Genomic DNA, 22,742 nt, shown 5'->3' with positions numbered 1-22,742 from the left:
CAGTTATGGCTGCTAAGTGGCAAAGTTCCTTTGGCCTTCCACCAAAGTAACTGTAAAGGAAACAGGGCTGTCTTTGTCAATTAGCAACTGCCTACAGCTTGGGAGTACAGGTCAATCTTTAAAGTGACTACAGGCCAACACCTGAATTTCGTAAAGAGATTATTGTATACCAGCATTTCAGCTCACATTTATTTCTTCAGCGATGAGTTAGACATATTAATATTCCCAATCTTATTTAATCTCCATAACAACCTATGAAATATATTCTTTTTTTCTCTGGTATTAATCAAGAAAATGAGTCTCAGAATGGCTTACTTAATTGTCCAGTTATGCTGCTAGTAAGTGACATGGGAAGTGGATATGACTAGGTCCTACATTCTCTCCCCCAGGTTATAATTTGGTTCCATATTGTTGTAGAATTTGAGAGAAGTTCAATTACTTGAGTATAGAGAGGCCAGGACTCAGGAATGATTTTGAGAAGGAAAAATGGTTTATTGATGGCCGGCCAGACTCGGGAACTTTCTGTTTGGATCCCAAGCCCCGAACAAGATTTTTTATACAGAGAGGAAAGGCCAAATGGTCCTTTTGTTTCAGTTCTCAATAGGCTTGAATTAGCATATATTTCCACATCTTAGTAAGCTTTTAGCATGGACCTCAGGCATTCGATAAGCTTTTAGCGTATTTTCTTTGCATTTCCCCTGAATACTTAAAGTTTATAGACCTTGCATTGTTAAACTGTCTCCTGCTCACCAAGGGCAGGTCTGCAACCTTTCATCATCCCACACCCACAAGTCACAGATAGTTTAGCTTATCTCTGAAGAGACAAAGAGCCTGCCACCCATAGCCCACATCATTTCCCCCCTTTGCCAAAGTTTAACTTGCTAAGCTTTGGCATAATTATTGTTGGAGCTATGAGGTGGATGGCTGTTTGTTGTTTTGATTGATTATTTATGAATCTTTAGTGTAGCATCCAGGACTGTTTTTAAGAGTTTAGAAGTTTTCATTCTGGACAGCAGAATCCTGGGGCGGGGGCCTCCTGCAGTCATCCTGTGGCCACTGGCGCTCACATGGATTTCCAGTCACATTCCAGATCCATCTATTAATTTTATTTTACCCTTGAAGAGTTTACACCTTTAATTTAAAAGGGGTGCTGAAGGGAGATGGATCTCTTTTCTGTAACTGCTTCCTGCTGGCCATGGGCTGTAGTCATTGCCTAATAAGGTGTAAAACTCTTAATTTATTCTAACTGGAGGAAGATGGATCTGGCATTCTGTACAAAGTTGGATGAAGTTTTCATATGATTAATAAGATGTTCACTCTGAAAGAAACAAACTTAATGAAAAATTTGGAATACCCGTTTTTAAAAGAGGATACATTGGATTACAGAGGAAGACAAGGTTAGGTGCCTATAAAGATGGCACTCCTTAAAAGGTGGTGGGAACAGCTATATATTCTTTTTTAAGTTATTCATCTTTAGAGAGAAATTGCAACAGACACTTAGCTTTGTCTGACGACACATTCCAAGCTGTTCAATGACTGGCACTCATTTGCTCTGTCAGATGCTCCTGGTGAACTGGCACTCCTTGGGCAACTGGCTTCACTCAGGATTAGAACACTAAGTTGGAAATTCTCTTCATTTTCACCTGTGGGAGTGATCAGAACTGCAGAATAAAGGTTTTTTTACACCTTGGTTTTAATTGTACAATTTCTAGCAATTTTGACTTGTTCAATAGGTGACTCACCATCAGCAAGCAAGCCTCACCTTTGCTACACAGCAGAGTACAGTAGAATATAGAAGTTGACTGAGACTGACTGAGACTGCCACCTTATTCTATAGACATGTTTATTAACTGTTTAGAAAATGATTTTACCAGGAATTTAACATGTCTAATATACTTCTGCACTTGATCCAAAATAGAAAAGATAACGTTATAATTATTAGGCATATATTTAGTACAGGATAAAAGTATAGCACTAACTAATGTATTACTTAATGCATAAGGATTCAGAGTTGCAATTATTAGTTTTGAGTTTCAGGTTTGTAATACTTTACATGTTATCTCTCCATGAGAGCAGGCCATAAGGCCAATTGTGTTTAAGTTTCACTTACTGTATCCTGGTATCATGGCTCCACTTAACATGTTCTTCAATGCAGTGAGCAAGTTGCAGCATCCTTGATCTTAGAGAGATTTTCCAGTATTCTACTAGCCTGGTGCATAGTGCTCTCTGGCACTATGGAACAGTGCCAGTCTGGAGGCGATATCCATTGTACACTTGGCTGCACCGAGTCCTTATTGGCTGCTGCAGGAGCTTGAAACTGCAACATAGTTTCCATCGACTTCAGGAGCAGAACCAGAGGCTGATATAGCAAATATTTTTAATTGAGGGGTCAGTGACCAGCCTAGCCAATAACTCACATGGAGAGGCCACCTGTAATGTGTTCAAAACCTGGTTTGAATGCACAAGAGTTTGACAATGTTAAAGTTTATTCCTTGTTTTTTATATATATTTTAAACAACTTAATGCAACACATATATCAAATGACTGTTTACTTAACACAATTTTACTTCGAAGATAACAGTAGGTACTTTACTTTAGTAATAGAGGAAAAATATTATTTTTCATTGTTAAAATGAAAGAATATTTCCAATAGAATCAAGATAACTTTTTATTACCATTTACTTAAATATGTACTTTGCGGTGGCCTTCAGACAGGTTTTATTATCATTAAGTTATTTCTGCTACCAATACCAATCTAAGTTTTAGTTAACAATGACTTCTAGAACTAGAACTATTTAAACATTTTCAGTTTGGCAGATGTTTTACAACCTCCTTATAATTGACTATAACCACATTGACTAGACATCTCATGTTTAAATAAACTTATTAAATTACAATTACCAAAGAAATTTACTCTATTTATTTAAGAGAGCATATCTACAATATTTTTCCTTTAGCCTAATTTCACCAATGTGAACTTACAATTTTCATTACTCTAAAGATTTTGTATATATAATGTTAATTTAGTTTATAAATTAACTATGGGAGATTACACTCAAGTTAAATAAAATTGAAACCATAATAGTTTATGCAAGGAATGTTCTCTTTTTCCCTTACAGGGAGCTAAAAACTTCTTTTCTTTAAGTTATGAAAATTAATAATTTAAAAGCATACTGACTACCAGGTTTTAAAACACATTACACAATTACTTAATTTTTTAAATCATAACCCAGGAAAGATCTCTCCATAGTTTTTATGGACTTTCCTTTACTTACTGAAATTTGTTAATAGAGTCACTAATTACCTTTATTTTGTTGGAAAGAAATCTTCTGGAAGAAAATAAGGCTCACCAGATTGTGGAGAAGAAAAGAATTTATTCTCAGTCTTGCAAGAAGGGGCGCTGAGCCAGATATGGCTGGTGCCCCAAACAAAGAAAAATGACACAATTTATACCACCTAAGCCTAGCATGCAAGCTTTTCCTCTGTTTTTCCATAGATTGGATACTTCAGAATTTACATCTTATCTGAGATTTAACTTTCCCACCCAAAAGTTTGTGATTTAACTGCTTCCTCTATCACATTCCAACCATTTTAGTTTTTACCTGCTCTCCTTTGTCAAATAAGGAATAGAATTTAGTGCTGAAATGGCACCGATTTAGCTCCTTCTTGGGCATCCTTCCACTGCCCATAGGACTGGCCTAAACTGGTCTCCTCCACTGCTGTCCAACCCAGGAGTGGGAGACTGAGGCAGCAGGCCACCAGGTTACATCAACATTTTTTTTTCTTATGTGAAAATTAACCTAATCTTTGTGTTGTTTTTTTTTTACATTTTATGGCTGACAAAAGGTTTAAACTGGGAAATTACCAGGCAAACTGATTCTTAATTCCCTAGCCTAGTAGATAGGTTTAATCTGCCACACCTAGTCTTGCCTTTAAGGCTCTTGCGAAGAGGCAGCCCTTTCCCAATTGTTTCTATAATCAGATTTCTATGACTTTTTCATCCTGCTTAGTTTAATTTGGGCTTTAAGAATATTTATTTACATATATAACTGCATATTTAATTAACAATTTGCATAGAGCTCTTTTAAGAATTTTCATTTGTTAATTTGATATTATTATCCTGATGTATGAAGACATACACTGAGCAAATGGGCAGACACAAAGAGTTAGACACAGAAACAAAACTCATTGATATTATTTATAATTTGCATTATTTTATATACTGTTTAGCTTAATTTGGGGTCCCAAAATATATATTACTTATAACTGCATATTTAACCTCAACAATTTGAGCAAATAGGCAGACATGAATAGTTTGACACAACAACATAACTTTAGTTACTTTAAACTTCTAATTCTTACAAAACAAGCGTGACTGCAAAACATTTCAAAGACTCTTGAAACTCTTTAATTTGCACTATGATTGTGCAGTTTTACTATGACTATGCAGTTTTACACAAGAATTTTCTTTCTTAATGGATTGTAACCAAAATGTTCTCAATGCTTTAGCACTATTTTTTTTGTTTCAGAACTTTATATTTTACTTTGAATTTAGCAGAATTTTGGATAAGCAACAAGATTACTTTTATATATATTTACTGAGGCTATTTGAAGCCTCAGGGAGACAGACTGGTTTCTCTCATGAATTGCCACTCTTAGGAACACTGACCGTCAAGGCAGGAGATTTCTCCCCCTCCACCCCCCTTTTTGATTTTGGAGATAATAAAACTCCAGTGGTCATTTAACCTTATTCCATCAGGCAGCAATTTATTTAGTTTACACTTGAATTCATGAGAGAAAGGGTTACTAATACCAGGAGAGGAGACAGTGATGTCCCAGCTCTTCTCAATTATAAAATAACCATAGGCAAAGGCAAAGGGTGAGGTTAGGCTTGAAGTAACCATAAACAAAGGAAAGGTTAGTTTAGAATTTACACTTAAATAATAGTTTCAGGCTAAATTCACCCAGCTATAATTTCAGTTATTGTCTTTCCACTGTTTTATAATATAAATGCATTTATAAATGATTTTAACTCTTAGTTACAGTTATTGTCTTTCCACTGTTTTATAATATAAATGCATTTATAAATGATTTTAACTCTTAGTTACAGTTTTTATTAGTTTTTAAAAACCTATTAATTTTATAACACCTTTAAATACCTTTCATTCGACTTATAACATATTAAATGAACTTAACCATTACTTTAATTTTTCCTTTAAAGTAAAAGAATAAATCTCTTGCAGTTAGTTTGAAATAAAAAGCTACTTTTCAGGATTTGATTTCTAGAACATAAATGTTCTTTTAAAAGAGGTAAGACTCTTCTTCAAACACTGAGGAAATGATGAGGTTAAAGCATAAGAAGCTATTTTGATAAAAGATTTTCTTTGTATATTGATCTTACTCAATTTTAATCATAAAAATTTTCCTTCCACAAACCTTCTACTTTCAGTATTCATTTAGGTTTTGTCCCACACTCTACTCTTTCCAATAATCAATCATTTTATCTTAGGACAAAATCATCTTCTGTTTCCTTAACAATAAAAACACACTCCATATATCCCACATACTAAGTTACCAGGCAAACTTCTTACAACGTATAATTGCCATTAATACTAAACAAGCTTGTTAAAATAATGAACTTTTCTTCACTTTAAATACTTAGTAGCATGTAATACCAGAAACAGTTTCTTTGGAAGCAAGTTGGCAAGGGAGGCTGGCTGCCAAAATAAATTTGTTATAAAATTACTTTTTATTATTATTATTATCAATTCAGTTTTTGTTTAATAATGACTTTCTGCAATTAGCCATTTAAATACCTTAATTTAAACAATGCTTTGTAAAACTTTTATAATTATACCCTTAAGACAAATTTTACTTTCACAGAACACATTCTCTTACTTAAAGTTACTACAATACCTTCTAAGAACCTGGGCAGAATGCAAATATATTTTGGCTTTGACACCCTATGGAGGGAACTTTACTGCATTTATTCTGATTCTGCTTATTATCCCCTTCAGGGCAGTCGGGTGCACAACAATCAAACAGGAATGCAGCTTATGAATAGAAGGTGTGGACTCACTGGAAAGGGGCAAGCCGCTCCCCCCTTTCCAGCTTTCAGGCCAAAATGGACAGACAGAACCTACTCAAATTCATCAACTCTCCAGGGGACCCAGCCACCCTGACTGGGGCAGCCCCAACAAACTTGGGTGCATGGCGCGGACACAGATGGCCTCCAAGCCCCGGCAAAGGACCAGACCAGAGACAAGAGAACAGAGCATGCACAAACATCTAGACTCCGCATACATCCAGACTCCTCAGTTTTGCCCCATAATCATTTCACCCCCTTGCCAATGGCAAGGGAGGGCTCCAGCTCAGCTGTAATTCTACTTTACATAAGGACACAACTCCAACACTAGCATTGAGCTGACACAGACAGAAGCACAAAGGTCACTAATCTGACCCACAAGTTTATATATATTTTCACCATGGCTGCCCCCACAGCCATCACAAACCTCAGAACACTTAACATTCGGTATAAAGTGAATTCATTCACAATTTAGCACCATAACAAAAGATTTCAGCTAGACTTTTTCCACTGTTTAAACTTTACACCCAGACCAAGCTCCACCAGAAAAGCCGATCCATTTTCCTGTAACCAAGTTTTTTTTTGTTTTTTTTTTCTCTAGACCAATTTCCAGGACATTAGGACTTGAACGTATAAATAGCCCTTTTTACTAAAATCAAGACTCCACTCCTTTAGTGGATATAAGACTAGTACCAGATTCTAACATGCAGTTAGACAAACCCAAAACACCAGGACTTTTTCCCGGTTTTTCTCCAGGACATTAGGACTCGAACCTATAAACAACCCTTCCTATTAAAATCAAGACTCCCACTCCTTTAGTGGATAATAAGACTAGTACCAGATTCTAACATGCAGTAAGACAAACCCAAAACACCAGGGCTTTTCCCCAGTTTTTCTCCTTTTCCCAAGCCTAGAGAGAACGGCTTCCCCCCCAATTTTATGGGGCTACTAGGGTTCTCTCAGGAGGTGATCAGCCTCCCCTTCCTAGCAATTAAAGCTAGGGCCTTCCAGACTGTGCTCACCCGGGGAGTCTTACCTTCTTCCATGTTCGGAGTTCTTTTTCGTTCCCAGAATCTTTCTCTTCAGACCTTCCATTGCCCTCGATTTTTGTCGGGAAGATTCTGGTGGAGCCCACATCTTTTCTGGATTAAATTTAATCCAGGGGCACCCAGATTTGGGGTTCACCCGAGTCCTCCCGGCTTCCTCGGGGATTTGGAAGGGGCAGCAAAATGCTACCGTCTCTGGCCTTCGTTTGTTGTCCTTTCGTGGTCGCCAAAAATGTTGTAGAATTTGAGAGAAGTTCAATTACTTGAGTATAGAGAGGCCAGGACTCAGGAATGATTTTGAGAAGGAAAAATGGTTCATTGACGGCCGGCCAGACTCGGGAACTTTCTGTTTGGATCCCGAGCCCCGAACAAGATTCTTTATACAGAGAGGAAAGACCAAATGGTTCTTTTGTTTCAGTTCTCAATAGGCTTGAATTAGCATATATTTCCACATCTTAGTAAGCTTTTAGCATGGACCTCAGGCATTCGATAAGCTTTTAGCATATTTTCTTTGCATTTCCCCTGAATACTTAAAGTTTATAGACCTTGCATTGTTAAACTGTCTCCTGCTCACCAAGGGCAGGACTGTAACCTTTCATCATCCCACACCCACAAGTCGCAGATAGTTTAGGTTATCTCTGAAGAGACAAAGAGCCTGCCACCCATAGCCCACATCAATATGAAGCTCCTAGTACAAAATGATCACTGTCAGAAAGCCGTGAACCATGGAGGCCAGGCCAAATTTTCTACCTACATAGATCTTATAAGAGTAGATCTTATAAAGGGAATTCAAACAACAAAACCTGTGGCTACATTTGTTAAAATTCCCTATAAAGAACTATCCATAGTCTTTTACCTTCAGTTTTTCCAGCGTCCTCTCACTTAAAATTGCTTCAAAAACTTGTCTTCCATCCCTGGCCTTCTGTAGCTTTTCTGTCCTAGACAAAAGGATGTCATTCTAACCTTATCCTGCTACTTTTCTACCTGTTCTTCCAGTTCCGTCTCATTCTTACCATTTTTCTGATTCAACATCACAAAGCTTAAAGAACTTCAGAAAGGCCCCCAGAGGGCCTTTCTAGAAATGTGTGGAGCAGAGTTGGAGAAGGACCTAAGGGGGAAAAACCAGCAACCTTTTCAGCAGGCAGTGTAATAAGGGAAAGCTGGAAGTGCTCATACATTGACAGCAAAAAATCTAAGGACAACTAGAGGAAGGACCTTACTAACAAATCCAGAACTTGCCTGAAAAAATAAGAATCCTGCTTGTGCTATCCAATTCCATTTAAGGTTAGTGCCCATGATGATGCTTGCCTGATGATAAAGGAATTGTACTTCCCAGATGAATTTATTCAGCTCCTGCTAGAATACTTTTTCTAGTTCCCATCCTTGCCATGGTGGCTGAAAGCATTTTATTGAAGAGGTGGAAGAGAGGGGTTTCTTAAGACAATCCGCTGTGCGACTATAGAGTGTTTAGTGCAAATGGTCATACTAAAGAATTAAAACTGTTCTGAAGATTCCATTTCTGTATCAGTTACATGTTTCATGTACAGTGAACAACCAGGAGATCTTAGTGGCATACGGTAAGAAGCATTTACCTAACACATGTTTCAGCTGGGGTCTGCTGGTCTAGACTGGGCTGAGCAGATGTGATGACCTCAACTGGTTTGCTCACATATATGGGGATGAGTTGGGGTTTGGGCTGGATTCCACTGGAGCAGTTCAGTTCTCTACATGTTTCTCAAGCTTCTCCTTGCACAAGCAGAGTAACCTGGGCTTGTTCTCACAATCAATAGCAGAAGTAAGTACTAGAGGGCAAATTCAGTAGTGCGAACATTGTTCAAGCTTTTGGACACAGCATGCTCACTAAAAGTCCATTGACCAAAATAAGTCACATAGCCAACCCCAGAGAAAAGGAGGAAAATACTCTGCATCTCTGTGGTAAGAAACTATGAAAGCACATAGTTGGGCATGGATATTGGAAGAGATAAAGAATTGAACCCATGAATAAAATCTACCACAACTTTGACTTATTGTCTTGAGAATCATCCTATCAAAAGTTATTGTTCATTTTGGTAATATCAGCTCTAGATCTGGACATCATTCATTCGTTCATTCATTCATTGTTCATTTAATGCCTAATATTGAGTTAATTTAGACAAGTGCTGTCCAATAGAAATATATTTTCAAAGGTAACTTTATATTTTCTAGCAGCCACATTTTGAAAAGGTAAGAAGAAACAGGTAAAATTAGTTTTATTAATGCATTTTATTTAATCCAGTGTACCTGTAGCAGTTTCATATTGTTTATGAATTCCAAAAATAGATATTGGATTATGTTTGTAAACTGGTTTGTTCCTCTGGTCATATCAGATTATATTGTATTCAGAGGTTTCACTTTTACTTGATTAAATAATGACAAAGATTTTGATTAGGCCACATCAGTAGGCCATTGAGTCCCGTCTGGCCCTCCCCCGGTGGGCAGAGACTCCCAGAGAAATTGCACCATAGAGAAGGGAGGTGACAGTTTTGACCCTGGAGCCTGGGAAATAAACACACAGAGAAGCAGATATGTGAGGAAGGAAAGAAGGCTCCATTAGGCAAGGCAGAGGCCCTGGGAAGAGATGAGTGAGCTCTTTGCCTCAGAGTTTACAGCTGGCTTTGTGGAGAGAGCAAAGCAGCTGAGCCCAGAGAGAAATGGGCCCCGGGAAGAGGGGAACCCAAGAAGCCTGAATCCTTGCCGACGTTGGCAGCTCCAACATGTGGCAACAGACTTTGGTGAGCGAAGTACTTATGCTTTATGACCCGGTAACTGTAAGCTTCTACCCCAAATAAATACCCTTAATAAAAGCCAACAGATTTCTGGTATTTTACATCAGCAGCCCTTTGGCTGCTGAATATAATACCCAAACTATTATCTTTGCAAGGTGTCATTAATATAAAAATTATTGATAAGATATTTTACATTTTTGTACTAAGTCCAGTGTATAGTTTACACACACAGCACATCTTAGTTTGGATGAGTCACATTTCAAGGGCGCAGTAGGCACAGTGGTTAGCGGCTGGTTCTACAGTCAGCTTAGTTATACGAACTTCTTAACAGCCTAATCTGAAAGGCAGGAGAGGAAAAGCAAAACAGATAAATAATTGTGATCTGTGCTATTGTGGAACCAAATAGGATGGCAAAATGGGGAGTGATAGAAGGAGAATTAATTTAATTTAAATAGACTAGTCAGAACACCTTCCTGTGGCGTTCACATTATACCTGGCTTTTTTTTTTTTTTAACAAGACTGTTGTGTTTGCATCTCTTGGATCTCGTCATCCTGCTATACAGTTCCTCCTCTCCTTATTCTATTATTTCTCTATTACACATTCCCTCACAATGTTAGCTGGAGACATTTCAACATGCCATTCAAAAGTCGCTAATGGAGAGCCATTGCTGAAATTCTATGTCTGGCAACAAAAGTGCAGCTTGTTGCAAAACCAGCAGAGTAACGAGATATTACCTGAGATCTTATTACCAGGTGGATAAAGTTCTCCATTATGACTTCACCTGATAAGAGCCCTGGATTCTTCATGATAGAAAATTTGAATGGAAAAGTTATTTTTCTCAGTGCTTATCTGCTTTTTAAAATAAGGGGGAAAAGGCTGTGAGTGGTTATAGAGAGAAAACATAATGAAAGCTGACAAAAGGCGGAATACTGCTTCAGACGTAGTAGAAGTAACAGGTAGAGAATGGAGAAGGTGAGAAAAAAGAAAACATTGACGGTGTTTATCTATTCTTAACCTGATTAAGCTTATAAATGGGCAAGAGAAAGTTTTGGTCTTTCTACACTAAACTATCCACATGAGGTTTCTGAAAGAGGGGCATTTTAAAAAAGCAATTATTGTCTATTGAAGTTGGGAATAAAGGATCCTGTCAAAAATACGGAGGTAAGGTATTTTCTTTGTAATCTAAAGAAAACCTGATGTTTCTTTAAATATACAGCCATAGTTCAAAGAATTAAAAGAGCTTTCTTTTAAAAGTTATGAATTACTTCAAGATTTCATTCTCCTTTTTAATCTTATTCTACTTATTGCATGGCTTTTTCAGTGGTGAGTCATCATTTTGCTTATGTAGCCCATTGATATCAAAACTACTTTGATAATGCTCCCCTGCTTCGTTGTTCCACTGGCAACATGGAGGCCTCAGGGGCAGCAGGTGAAATAAAGCTTGTCTTGAGCCAAGAGCATCTTTAACTTTCATCTCTGGTGTGATCAGTACTCACCTCCAAAGAGGAAACAGTGTGGGTGATTGGGGAGTGATTCAGTAGGGAGAGCAGCATTCTGGATTCTAAGCTCTTAGATGCTTTTTTCACAAGATATTACTGGAAACTGCAGTTATAATTCTGTGTTTTCATACTAGACACTTCAGAAAATGACTATAATTACATAGAGAAGAGAGTCCAGATCACATGGTGGGCTTTTTTACACATTAAGTTACAAAAGTATATTTTTGCATTTACTCCAGTTTGTCTTGAAGCATTTAAATCAGGACAGTGACCCTGCTCTTGAGTTTAGCTACAAAGGATCATTTACAGTTATTCCTAATCATATTTTCACCACTGGTGGATATATACCAGGAATCCCCTCTCCTTTCTCCCTCCCACCTGCTATTCTTGGTTTTAACCTTGAAATATTTTGGGCCATTTCATTTCATTGAGATATTCTCAGATGGGGTTGAAAAATGAATTGCAAAGAGCAGAGCAGTAGTAAAACTGATAGCTGAGGAGATTGGTGCTTTAGGAATGAAAGAAAGGCAGCTGTCAAAGGGCAGGCACTCTGAGGTCAAGGGAAGACTGGAAGTATACTGGGAGCTTTGATTAAAGTGATAGAGTAGGAAGCTTGGCATTCGAAACAATCATCATTTACTCAAGGACAGGGAATAGCACTGGGAAAGAGAGGGGCTCTTGTGAACTCTGCTCAAAGTCACTTAGTAGAGAATAAAAAGCCTTCCTAATAGGAGGGACAGTCAAGTGTGAGTGTGTGAGTGTATGTGTGTTTGTGTGTAAAAGCTTGAGATTTGAGTGAAAACAATTTAAGCTGACATCAAGGAATAAGTTACATCTGCAAATTATCTAAGAATTTTTATTATCCTATGGCTTAGTACAAGCAAGGCACTCTATAATGAATGAATTTTGGCTGAATAAATGAGTGAACGTTATCTAACGAAACAAATTTTGTTGAGTGTGGTCCACCTTTTTCTGTATAATAAGCCCCTTCAAACAGAAAGGAGGACCAAGAATTGGGCAACCCTCCAGATACAATTATCAGCCACCCTGTCTGTGGGGGGATACTCTTTTCCTGCAGCCACATCTCAAAGATGAGAAGGAGCCCCCCAACTGCAGGACCAGAGGTCAGAGCTACAGGAGGGAAAATAGGGCCACAGTTTTCATCCTAGTCTCAAGCCACAGACTTGGCCTCTTAACTGTGGCCTAAACAGGGGAGAACAAAAGAGAGGAAATGGGGGTCCCATGCAATATCCTTCCCTCCTTAAGAATACCCATCCCAGATTCAAGATTGGGGCAGGGGGGAGCAGATGTGGCTCAAGCAGTTGAGTGCTTGCTTCTTACATGGGAAGTGCTAGGTTTGGTTCTCAGAGCCTCCTAAAACAAAAACACAACAAGGAAATAAATGAAAAAAACCAACTCAGGGGAGTTGATGTCTACAGAGCTAACTTCCCGTATATGAGGTTCCAAATATAATCTGCAGCCCTGGTACTTCAAAAAAAAAAATTAGGGCAGGGCCACTTCTAGCCATTCAACTGTGCAAATTGCTAAAATGCACCCCATCCTCCTGGTGGATGCAATTTCATGTCAGGATGCACAATTTGGCAATTAAAGCATATGTTTGATTTGATCTGCCAAATTGATCCTCTGAACTGGGTACCCTAGCGCTGTGAACAAACTGTACCATAACAGTCCTATTCAGTGCAACTTTTTAAATAAAAATTAATGATATAATTCAAATTAAAGAGGATTTTTATCATGCACAATGAGACTAAATAAAACAATTTTAAAATGAAAGTCATACTAGAAAACATAAAAGCTCACAAATTTGATATTTATAGTAGAAAGCTTGCCCACGATTCTTTTTTTTTTTCATAATTTTCGTTTAATCCCTGATTACCTTCAACATTTCTTCATTTCCCTTGTAGAGCGTGCTTAAAATAAGTAAGGCATGATATTCTACCTCTTTGAAACTTTAGTTAGTTTGTTTGTTTTAGGAGGTACCAGAATTGAACTCATGACCTCATACATGAGAAGCAGATGCTCAACCACTCCCTTTCTATCTTTTTGAGGAGATCTCAGACCTAGTTTAGGAGCTTGAAAGTACAGGGGAGAAAGTAAAAAGTATTTTGAAACATAAATGCAGTTACATATGTGAAACTGATATCAAACCCAGGATTCATTTATTATTCAGTGAAGCAATGGTACAGAGAGGTACTGGATTAGCTGGTTGAAGAAAGGCATTATTTAGAAGAATTTAGTAACCCTAATAAACACACACAGAACTTGGTCCTTTGTCTTTTCCTTAGGGTTCAGGTCTATAATATTCGACCTTGTCTTCATTCATCTTATAGATTTTGAGTAGCTGGCAAAATCTCAGAATATCTAGCCAGATAATGCAAAATACAGTTCTTTCTTAAGGGATCCTTGAATTCTTTTGTAAAATTCCTTTTTTCTTCTGTTCTCTCCCCCCCCCCCCACATACACACACACTCCACCCCCTTCCTTCTTGCATGGGAGTAGAGTGGTCCTTTAGCCAAATGAGAAATGGTGCCAAGGTCCAAACCTCCTACACTGATGCTCTTTCTGGTGGCCAAACCACCAAAAGCTCTGCTGGGCCCCATTTGCCTGGTCCATAAAGGCACTGTCTGCTATCTCTGGATCTTCCTCTTGCAATGCAAAAGCTATCAACATTTTCCTAGTAAACTTCTTTTTTGATAATCAGATAAATGTAAGATCTATTTAAAACATGGGAGAATTTCACTCAATAAATAATCATCAAGTTTCTTCTTCATTGGAATAGATTTGTCTCATTTAATTAGATCAGCCCTCCACATTCCATAGCAGTGAACTTTGTGTTCACCATCATGGTTAATTTTTTGTATTTACTCGGTTATGTCAAAAGCAGAGGGGTTTTAAAAATCTTAGAATTAGAAAATGTTATATGTAAATAAGCATATAGTAACATTTTTATTAAATGTTGATGAACAGATGCAATCTTGCTCTCAGGAAAGTTATATTCTGGCAGTGCCTATGTTCTGTTTCTCTGCTTCTCTTCCCTCTATATGCCTTCCCTCTTACTTAGTACTTTATCTGATTTGCATCAAGGGTATCCTGGTTTTCATTTGTTAGTTAAAAATTTGTGCCTCATTTATGTAGAAAAATATTATCAGATTAAAACAGGAGTCCAGATTAAGTAACAAACATTGGCCATTTGTATGTATGTGTATGTGTGTGTGAGAAGGGAGGGACTTTCCTCAGAAACTCTAGAATCATAGCTTGTTGGTGGTGTTTTAGTTTCCTGGCTGCTGAAACAAATACCATACAGTGGGTTGGCTTCACCACAGGAATTTATTGATTTGACCGTTTCAAAGGCTAGAAAGCTTACTTTATCCTGGGGTCCATATCCTCTGGCTGGCTGGCAATTTTGGGGGTTCCTTGGCTTTTATATCTTGTGATAATGCTTGTAACAATGTCTTCTTCTTTCTCTTCTACTTCTGTTGACTTCCAGCTTTTGGGTGCTCCCATGGCTTCTCTTTCCATCTTTCACTCTGTTTATAAAGTACTCCAGTGATGGATCAAAACCCAACCAAATCAGATGGGCCATGCCTTCACTGAAGTAGCATATTGGTGAGATTTTGTTTACAATAGTTCCGTACCCACTAGAATGTAGAACAAGACAAAGAGCATGTCCATACTAGGATACACATTTTAATTCACCACAGGTGGTAAAGGTGCTTAAATGTCATCTACTCAGTGGTTCTCAACTGAGGCCGCATATTACAATCACCTGGGGAGGGGCCTGGGGAATGCTTTTGAAGCTCAGTTTTCCACCACAGACCAACTGACAGATTCTTTGGGGATGGGGAGTGGGTCCATCCTTTAAAACCCAGGTAAATTGTAGCCAAGAAGTAAAAAGTCCTGGTTTAGTACAAATCTTTTTTAACAGAGATGGACCAAAAAGACAAAAGGAAACAAAAACCCTTCAGGAAGGAGTGATTATATCACATGATGATAGAGCCTGGATTAGAAGCTATATCACTCACCCCAGTTCAGAGTTATTTTTACAACAATCCAGAACTAATATATTTTTTAGTTTTAACTCATTTGAATTTTCCCTCGATAACATTAAGGGAAGGAATCATGCTTCTTGTATTTTTCTGTCAAATAGATTTGAGAAAAAAAATTATGCTGTGCAGTAATATAAATGTGAATTTTCTCTGTTTCCCAGCATAGTCTACTCCCTGCCTTTCACCAAAAATAAGTTAGTCTTTTTTGCTGTGAAGAGCATTTGAAACATATTTATAGTGTTCATTTGATCTAAGTCAAGAAGATATCTTAAATCATTTTAGCATATGTAGACCCATCTTTAAAGTCATCATACTAAGTGTGTATAACTGACTTTCTGGGAAACATTCTAGAAAGCAGTGCTGATAACATGGGCCCAAAGTCAGCGGTATTGAAGATATAGTTAAACATTTTCCTGTTCTTTGACATCTATCTTTTCTGTATATGTGTGTGTATATATATATATATATATCTGTTGAGCCCATCAAAGTCTAAAATATTTCAATTCAGTATAAAATTGCAGTACCAATTGTTATATGGCATATGTTTCATCTTGTGGAGAGATGGCAAAACGCATCTAAATGCATCATCGCCTGTGCTCAGGAGTAATGCAAATCTTGTCTTGCTGGTGCCGGAAATAAATGAAAACGATGGCAGATAAAGGCTGGAAACATTTTTCTCTTTTGCGCTCACACATAATCGTGTATGTAGGGTTCCCCATCATGCAGCAAGCGCCTCTGGAAGCCAAACATTCTCCTACGGGCAGAGGGATGTTGGAGGCATAGGCTCTATGCTCAACAGACTCCTCCCTGAAGAAAGGCACAGAAAAGATTCAACTGTTATTAATTAAATTCAAACAGATACACTTTAAAGTAGTTGGGAGTAAAGAATAAATATTTAAATAAAAAAGAACCCCTCAATATAAAGATACTCTATGAGTTATAATTAGCTATATATAATCACATATATATAATATGAAAAATTATAAATGTTTCCATTTATTACAACTCTTCAATGAGAACTTATTTAGTTAATTGGGTAAGTGAATTGAGAGTCTACATCAATGAGTGAATCTTACCTTATTTGATTTGTATATGATGGGTAACACATCACTATGGTACAAAGAAAAGATGAATGGAGGGTTATTTAATGATTTTTTTTTTTTTGGAAAAATACCTTTTGCAGAACCACAGAGTAAAGATCAGCATGTTGGAAGGAGCAAGCCAGATGGCTGTCCACAATGAACCCATAATGGTCTGCCCTTGTAAAATTTACCCCCCACCCTCCATTACGGGGTAAAAATTTCTGCATAATTAGATTCAAGGAGGCAATCTCATTCCACCAGATTCCAGAGGGCCTGAAGTTCCTGCACTTGGTACCAACTCCTGATCAGGGGCTACTCATACACTGTGTCCAAAACCTTGGTACCCTTTGTATCATCAACCCAGAGTGCCTCCTACTGGCCTGTCAGTCACTGGGAAAGCTGACCTAGTAAATGCAGGTGGCTGTGAGGGCCACATCCTCTAGACCTAGGGAAGGTTTGAGGAATCATCCATTAGTGACTTCTCCACTCATCAAAAAGGTGTAGGACCTCCTGGCAACACTGGAAACTATTGACTCCTGGATTTTCACTTTTTCATTCTCAAAGCTAATGGAGTTCAAACCACGCTCCACAGAACTCTAGGGGTCTGTGTAAGAATTGTTTTGGGGTTGAATGGATCTCATCTAATCACCCACTACCTGTGCATAGTATTTTTTTAGGACCAGAAATAATATAAGGTTAGCTTCCATAATCACATTCCAGCCCTGCCTCTCTTCATGGCATTATTTCCAGATCTCCTTAATGTAGTATTAGGCTTTCCCAAAGTCTTCAGTCACTCATTTATTGAGAAAAATTACATAAGACTGATCATCTTGGGGTATCGTGGATGTTTTTTGCATAGTTCCCATGTTTAGTTCTTATCAGACAATATTCTTATTCTCTTGGGCCGTTTTCAAAATTATGACGGGAAATTTTACTTTTTTATTTATAGAAGATGTCACAGGGTGTTGTAAAATCTTTGAGCTAGAAGGAGATAAAACTTTTTACATTTTTATGCCAATATTCAGAGGGAAACCTATTTAAAGGCTGCATAAATAGGCAATCTCACACTCTTAGCAAAAGAATCAGTTTTTAAAGAAATACAAAATTTGGTACTATAATTATAGAATATATATCAATTTTCATGCAAAAGGACAAACAGTCCTGAAGGAGATTCAGAAATTAATAAATAAAGCTAAAAATTTAGCAAATGAAGTCATATAGGTGAAAATCAGTTTTTGTCCTCATTCCAGAAAGAAGAATGTATAAAGATGCAGAGAGTGAGAATCTGTTCTTCTGTTACACAGTTAAGCTCATCTTTAATTATATAAAGAAGAGCAAACTAAACAGTGCAGCTTCAAACTGTCCCTTGGAGGTAAAGTTACCTGAAAAATGACATAACGACCAACACCGTGGTGAAGTTTCTTGTTTTGCTTGAAAAGCTGTTGAATTTTAAGCCATGAAATACTTGTTTCTTAAAACATTTTAATACCTTGTGGGGAAAAAGTGTACTGTCGCCTGCTTTCTGATTTTTAAGACAACTATTTGTAATCATTTTCAAAATGCATTTCATGCAGGAAAGTTACTTATTTTTTTCCCCTTTTTTCTTTACTTTCTTTCGTTTTTATTTTTAATTCTACAAACTCCTTAGCGGATTCAATACCCTGGGCAAACTAGAAGATATTTATAACAGAACAAAAGGACTATAGAAGACCAAAGACAATTACCTCTTCTGTAAATACGCCTTAGGCAAACTTCAGCTAGTTTTTAAGAAACAGAAGCTTAAGCCTGCTGAAGAATTTTATTCAGGCACAAAATTTGTTTTGTTTATTCTTATATTTCCCAGCCTCTTTTCCTTCTGGACTGCCTCAATCCTAGTTCTAGCTACCATTCTTCAATTTGGAAACCATTACCTGGCCCCATCTAACACATTCAGAAGCTCCAAGAAACATATGTCCCTGTGCCACTCCTGTTTAGCAAAATGCATTCGTGGCCTCACTGGTTAATTGCTTTTAGTTCTCCAGTACATGTTCTTGATTTTAGGCTGCCCTAGGAAATCTGGTATTTTAGTGTGATATCAATCTATATAACGTGGGCTGATATTTCAAAGCTGCCCTTGAATCTGTGAAGTTCCTTTGCACTTTTCAGGTAAATGTCCAATAACTAGGCATTAATTTGCACTAGGGATAATCATTTCTCAAAATAATCCAAGTATTTTTTTTTTTGCTACTCAAAAAAACTTCAGCTATTAGTCATTGAACCTATTAAAACTGTGCTTATAATCTTCAAAGATAAAAGATTTCTAAAGAGAAATAGGGAATATTTGAAAATATGACAGTGTAAATAGTAAACATCATGTCCAAGTGTTTTTCTATAAGCCTTAGGGCTCATCTATGGCTTCTCCATACTATGCAGAGGAGGAGTTCTTTTGTAATTAATCTGTGCAAATTCTGTAGAATTGTGATCAAAAATGTTTCCTAGTTTTTTCATTTTTTGACTGAATCATAATATATTTCCCCCATTTATTTTTTATCTTATAGAAGAGTAAAACCGAGGTCATTGTGAGAAAGAGAATGAGCCTCAAACTTTTAACAAGGAATTATATTAAAATTACCAATATTAAAATAATCAAATACCTTCTGAACCCCTAACACTTGCATGACATTCTGCTATAGGATAGGGTACAAAGGAGTATAAGACACATCCTTGTCTTCAATATACTTATCAGTAATTCAGAAAATAAAATATAAAGGAAAAATTAATAACATGGTTCAAGAGCCATTGCAAGATAATTGTTCCCTGAACAAATATTTATTGAGTGCCTACTATGTGACAACTGGAAATGGTCACTACCCCTTAGGGAGAGGAGGCTAGAGAGTTAAATAGAGATTGGATAATGTGAGACCTTGTAGGCCACCATAAGGTTTGGGTCTTTATCCTAAGAACTGTGGGAAGTTATTGAAGGTATTTAAACAAGGAATGGATGTGCTCAGTTGTGTATTTTTAAATGATCACTCTAGATGCCATGAGGAATATGTCTTGGAGGGGGACAAAATGTATGGAGACAGAAAGAAATCATGTGGTATTCTGGGCAAGGCACAAGGGAGGTAGGGTAATCAGTGGTGGTGATGGTGGCAGTGATAGTGGTGTAGGAGGAGGTTGTAGGGAGGATATTGAGAAAAATGGGGCAAAGTTGATCAATTTGAAAATTATTTAGCAAATAAAATCAAACAAATCTGATGACCAGATAGACCTTGGTTTTGGCTTATCCAACTGATGACTGAGTTAAGGGAAAGGAGGGCTGCATGGTAAAAAGAAGATAGAATATGGATACGAAGAGAGGTGAGGGCAAATGAATGAAACAGTAGACATACAATAAAAATATAAATAAATAGACTGAAAAGATCTTTTGGGCTGCAAACAGGAATACCAGCATAAACTAACTTAATTATGTACAGGAATCTATTGACTCACATATGAATGAAAATTTCAGAGGATTCTTCTTTCAAACAATGCTCTACCCAGGGGCAAATCAACATGCTCAGAAACCATTTATTTTATTTCTCAACTTTGTTTCCTTGGTGTTGATATAATTTTGGGCAAATTCTCCTCTTGTGATCCCAAGATGGCTGTGAGTGGTCCCAGAGGCTATGTATTTACATGATCATGTCCAGCAAGAAAAAGAAAGTTTTCTTACATAATAAGGCAACCAGAACCCAAAGTGGAGACCAATTGGCCCATTAAAATCACATGTACATCCCTGTTTTTATAGGTAGGGAGTGAGATACATTGATTATCTAAAGCCAATCTGGCATAAAGATAAAGCCTCCCACCAAACCACAAAGAGTGTTTGGAAGGAGGATAGGAAATCTAGAAGAGTCTGTATTATGATTATATGAGGAGACTTAAGTGGCAGGTTAAGGACCTTGGACTGAATCCAAAAGACTAATGGGCATTCTGGTATTTTGAAGAGAAGAGGGATCCAATGAAAGCAGTATTTTAAGAAGTTAAGTCTTAAGACAATTGTAGGACATACTGTAATGTTTAAGAGAAAGGAAAAAGCAAAATCTGTTTAAGAGTCTATAGCAATAGTCTTGGAGAGAGATAGTAAAAACCTGAACTGTGTTTAAGAAATGTTGACTGAAGAAAGAAAATGAAGTGATGGATCTATAAAATATTTTGAAGAAAAAATCCACAGAACTTAGATAATGAAAAAGAAATTTTAGGTGAACCTTCAAACTCTTCCAGTGAGATTTTGAATACTGTGATGACTTTACCACTGAGAAAAAGATAACTCCTACCTTTTACCTGCTGTTAAGCTGGACTCTATTCCTTTAAACCATGCCCTGAAAGAGGCTTTCCATTTGTTTTGTTTATGCTAGTTACCATCATCTTGTGTCCTTTTATTCCCCACATGCACAACTTTCCTAGAAGTCAAAAAGAAGGCAAATTCTAAGCACCTTCAACTTTGCTTCCATTCTAGGTTACATTCTATGGAGTTAAAAGCTGAATGTCCCTTCAGTCATTACAACAGCACTTAACTTGAAACAAGTGAGCCCTTGTCAGCTAATAAGGCTTTTGTTACCAAACAGCAACAACAAAAAACCCAACTCTACGTGGTTTAAACAAATAGAACTCCAGAGGAAGCAGTGGTATTGGTTCATTGTCATTCAATAACAGGGCCCATGCTTTTGTCTTTCTCTGGGTTTTCACTTAGGTTTTACATCATAGTGACAAAATGGCTGCTCTGCCTCCAAGTACCACATCCTCATTCATGGCAGACAAATGCATGGAAGAGAGAAGAGCAACAGGAATCTTCCTGTTTATCAGTAAAGCAAAATTCTGCCTGGATTTCTTCCCCAGCAGATTTTTTAGAGCTTGTGGGCCAGAATGGAGTCATGTGACCACTCTTAGCAGCTAAAGAGTCTAGGAAAGTGAACATTAATTTTCCCTCCTCTGTTTATGAGACATATCAAGGAAGAAGAAAGTGAGAAATGGTTTTTGGGTTGCCAAGCATTGGGATCTTTCAGGAACACCTGTTGTTAGACAATAGGTGCTCTGTGCTTACAGGTGTATTATTCCTTGTCACTTTATCTTTGACCTTGTATTTATGTAGATTTCCTTTCTCTACCCTTTAAGATGTATGATTGATTGATGATTTAAAAAGATATTTTATTCTTTTTTTTCTATTAGCCACTACCAACATCTGCTTAATGCATTCAGCAAAGATGCTAGAATTTTGGTTTCCCTGAGTAGGCAACACATATTGACTAGGAAGGGTATTATTCTTGTTTATGTCTAATTATCTTGGCAGGCATTACCGAAGTGAAAGAAAATATAGCAAAAGTAACAGATGATTCCGTGGGGAGTTAGTAAAAGTATCATGTTATCTTTTTCAGGGTGTTATAGTTTCATATAAAGATATATTTCCAAGAGACCTCATCAACTTGACTTAGAAAGAAATTCAGCACCAAAATGTAGCACCTGCATATCAAAAATAAAATTAGTAATTATACCTCTTGATGCAATGTTTAGAAAAAATAGCCAATTAAAGCAATATGAATTCAACCAGAATCCTCTGCAGGCAGCATCATCATGCAATTCTGACTTCACAATGACATGAAATTTTAAATGACAACCATGCTAAATCAGGGAACAACAAACCCAGGCCAAGTTTAAATTTAGCAACACTGCTGGTTTACTGAAAATAACCCTCTCCACAGCAGATTCTCTATGCATTTCAGGTGACCAACCGCTGGTTTTTCTCTTCTCTTCATAGATAATCAAGTCGTCAGTGGCTCCAGCTTTGATATCGTTCCTTCTCAACGTCATTTCTGGTGTCCACCTCAGGAGTGTCCTTGGCAAGCCTTGAAAACTTTGGAGGTTAAGGAGAGTGTATATTACATACGTTTGTCTTGAAAATTTCCATCATTTATGTTCAGAACTTTCTGAGTGAGCATAAGGATTTCAAGGTAAGTAAAATTTCAAAGTACTTCACATTCTTGTGTTACTCTTAAATATGTCAAAAATGGACATTGGATATGTTTTAATAGAGTGTGCAAAAGCAAGAACGTTTTTTAAATGTAAGGAAAATAACCATATGTGCAGTTCCACAGCAAAAAAGAAAAAGGGGAATATATCAAACAACATTTAAAAGTTACACCAAAAAGCATGACCTACAGTGTTTTCCAAGTTTCGAT

The 22,742-nt window shown here is 37.2% G+C and overlaps 1 protein-coding gene across 6 annotated transcripts in view; it reads left to right on the top strand.

Annotated features, from left to right (window-relative positions):
• HS3ST5 (heparan sulfate-glucosamine 3-sulfotransferase 5) overlaps positions 1-22,742 on the top strand; it is a 292,703-nt gene that overhangs the window by 102,119 nt on the left and 167,842 nt on the right. For all 6 annotated transcript variants that reach the window (XM_058307304.2, XM_058307310.1, XM_058307309.1 and 3 more), the window contains one exon: positions 22,322-22,514. The gene's annotated coding sequence lies outside the window, so the exon portion shown is untranslated. The remainder of the gene's footprint in view (positions 1-22,321; positions 22,515-22,742) is intronic.

This window comes from Dasypus novemcinctus, chromosome 11, assembly GCF_030445035.2.
Source record: "Dasypus novemcinctus isolate mDasNov1 chromosome 11, mDasNov1.1.hap2, whole genome shotgun sequence".
In the NCBI taxonomy this organism is placed as follows: Eukaryota; Metazoa; Chordata; class Mammalia; order Cingulata; family Dasypodidae; genus Dasypus; species Dasypus novemcinctus.
The sequence above is the reverse complement of the archived record's forward strand: the minus strand, read 5'-3'. Positions and strand labels throughout refer to the sequence as shown.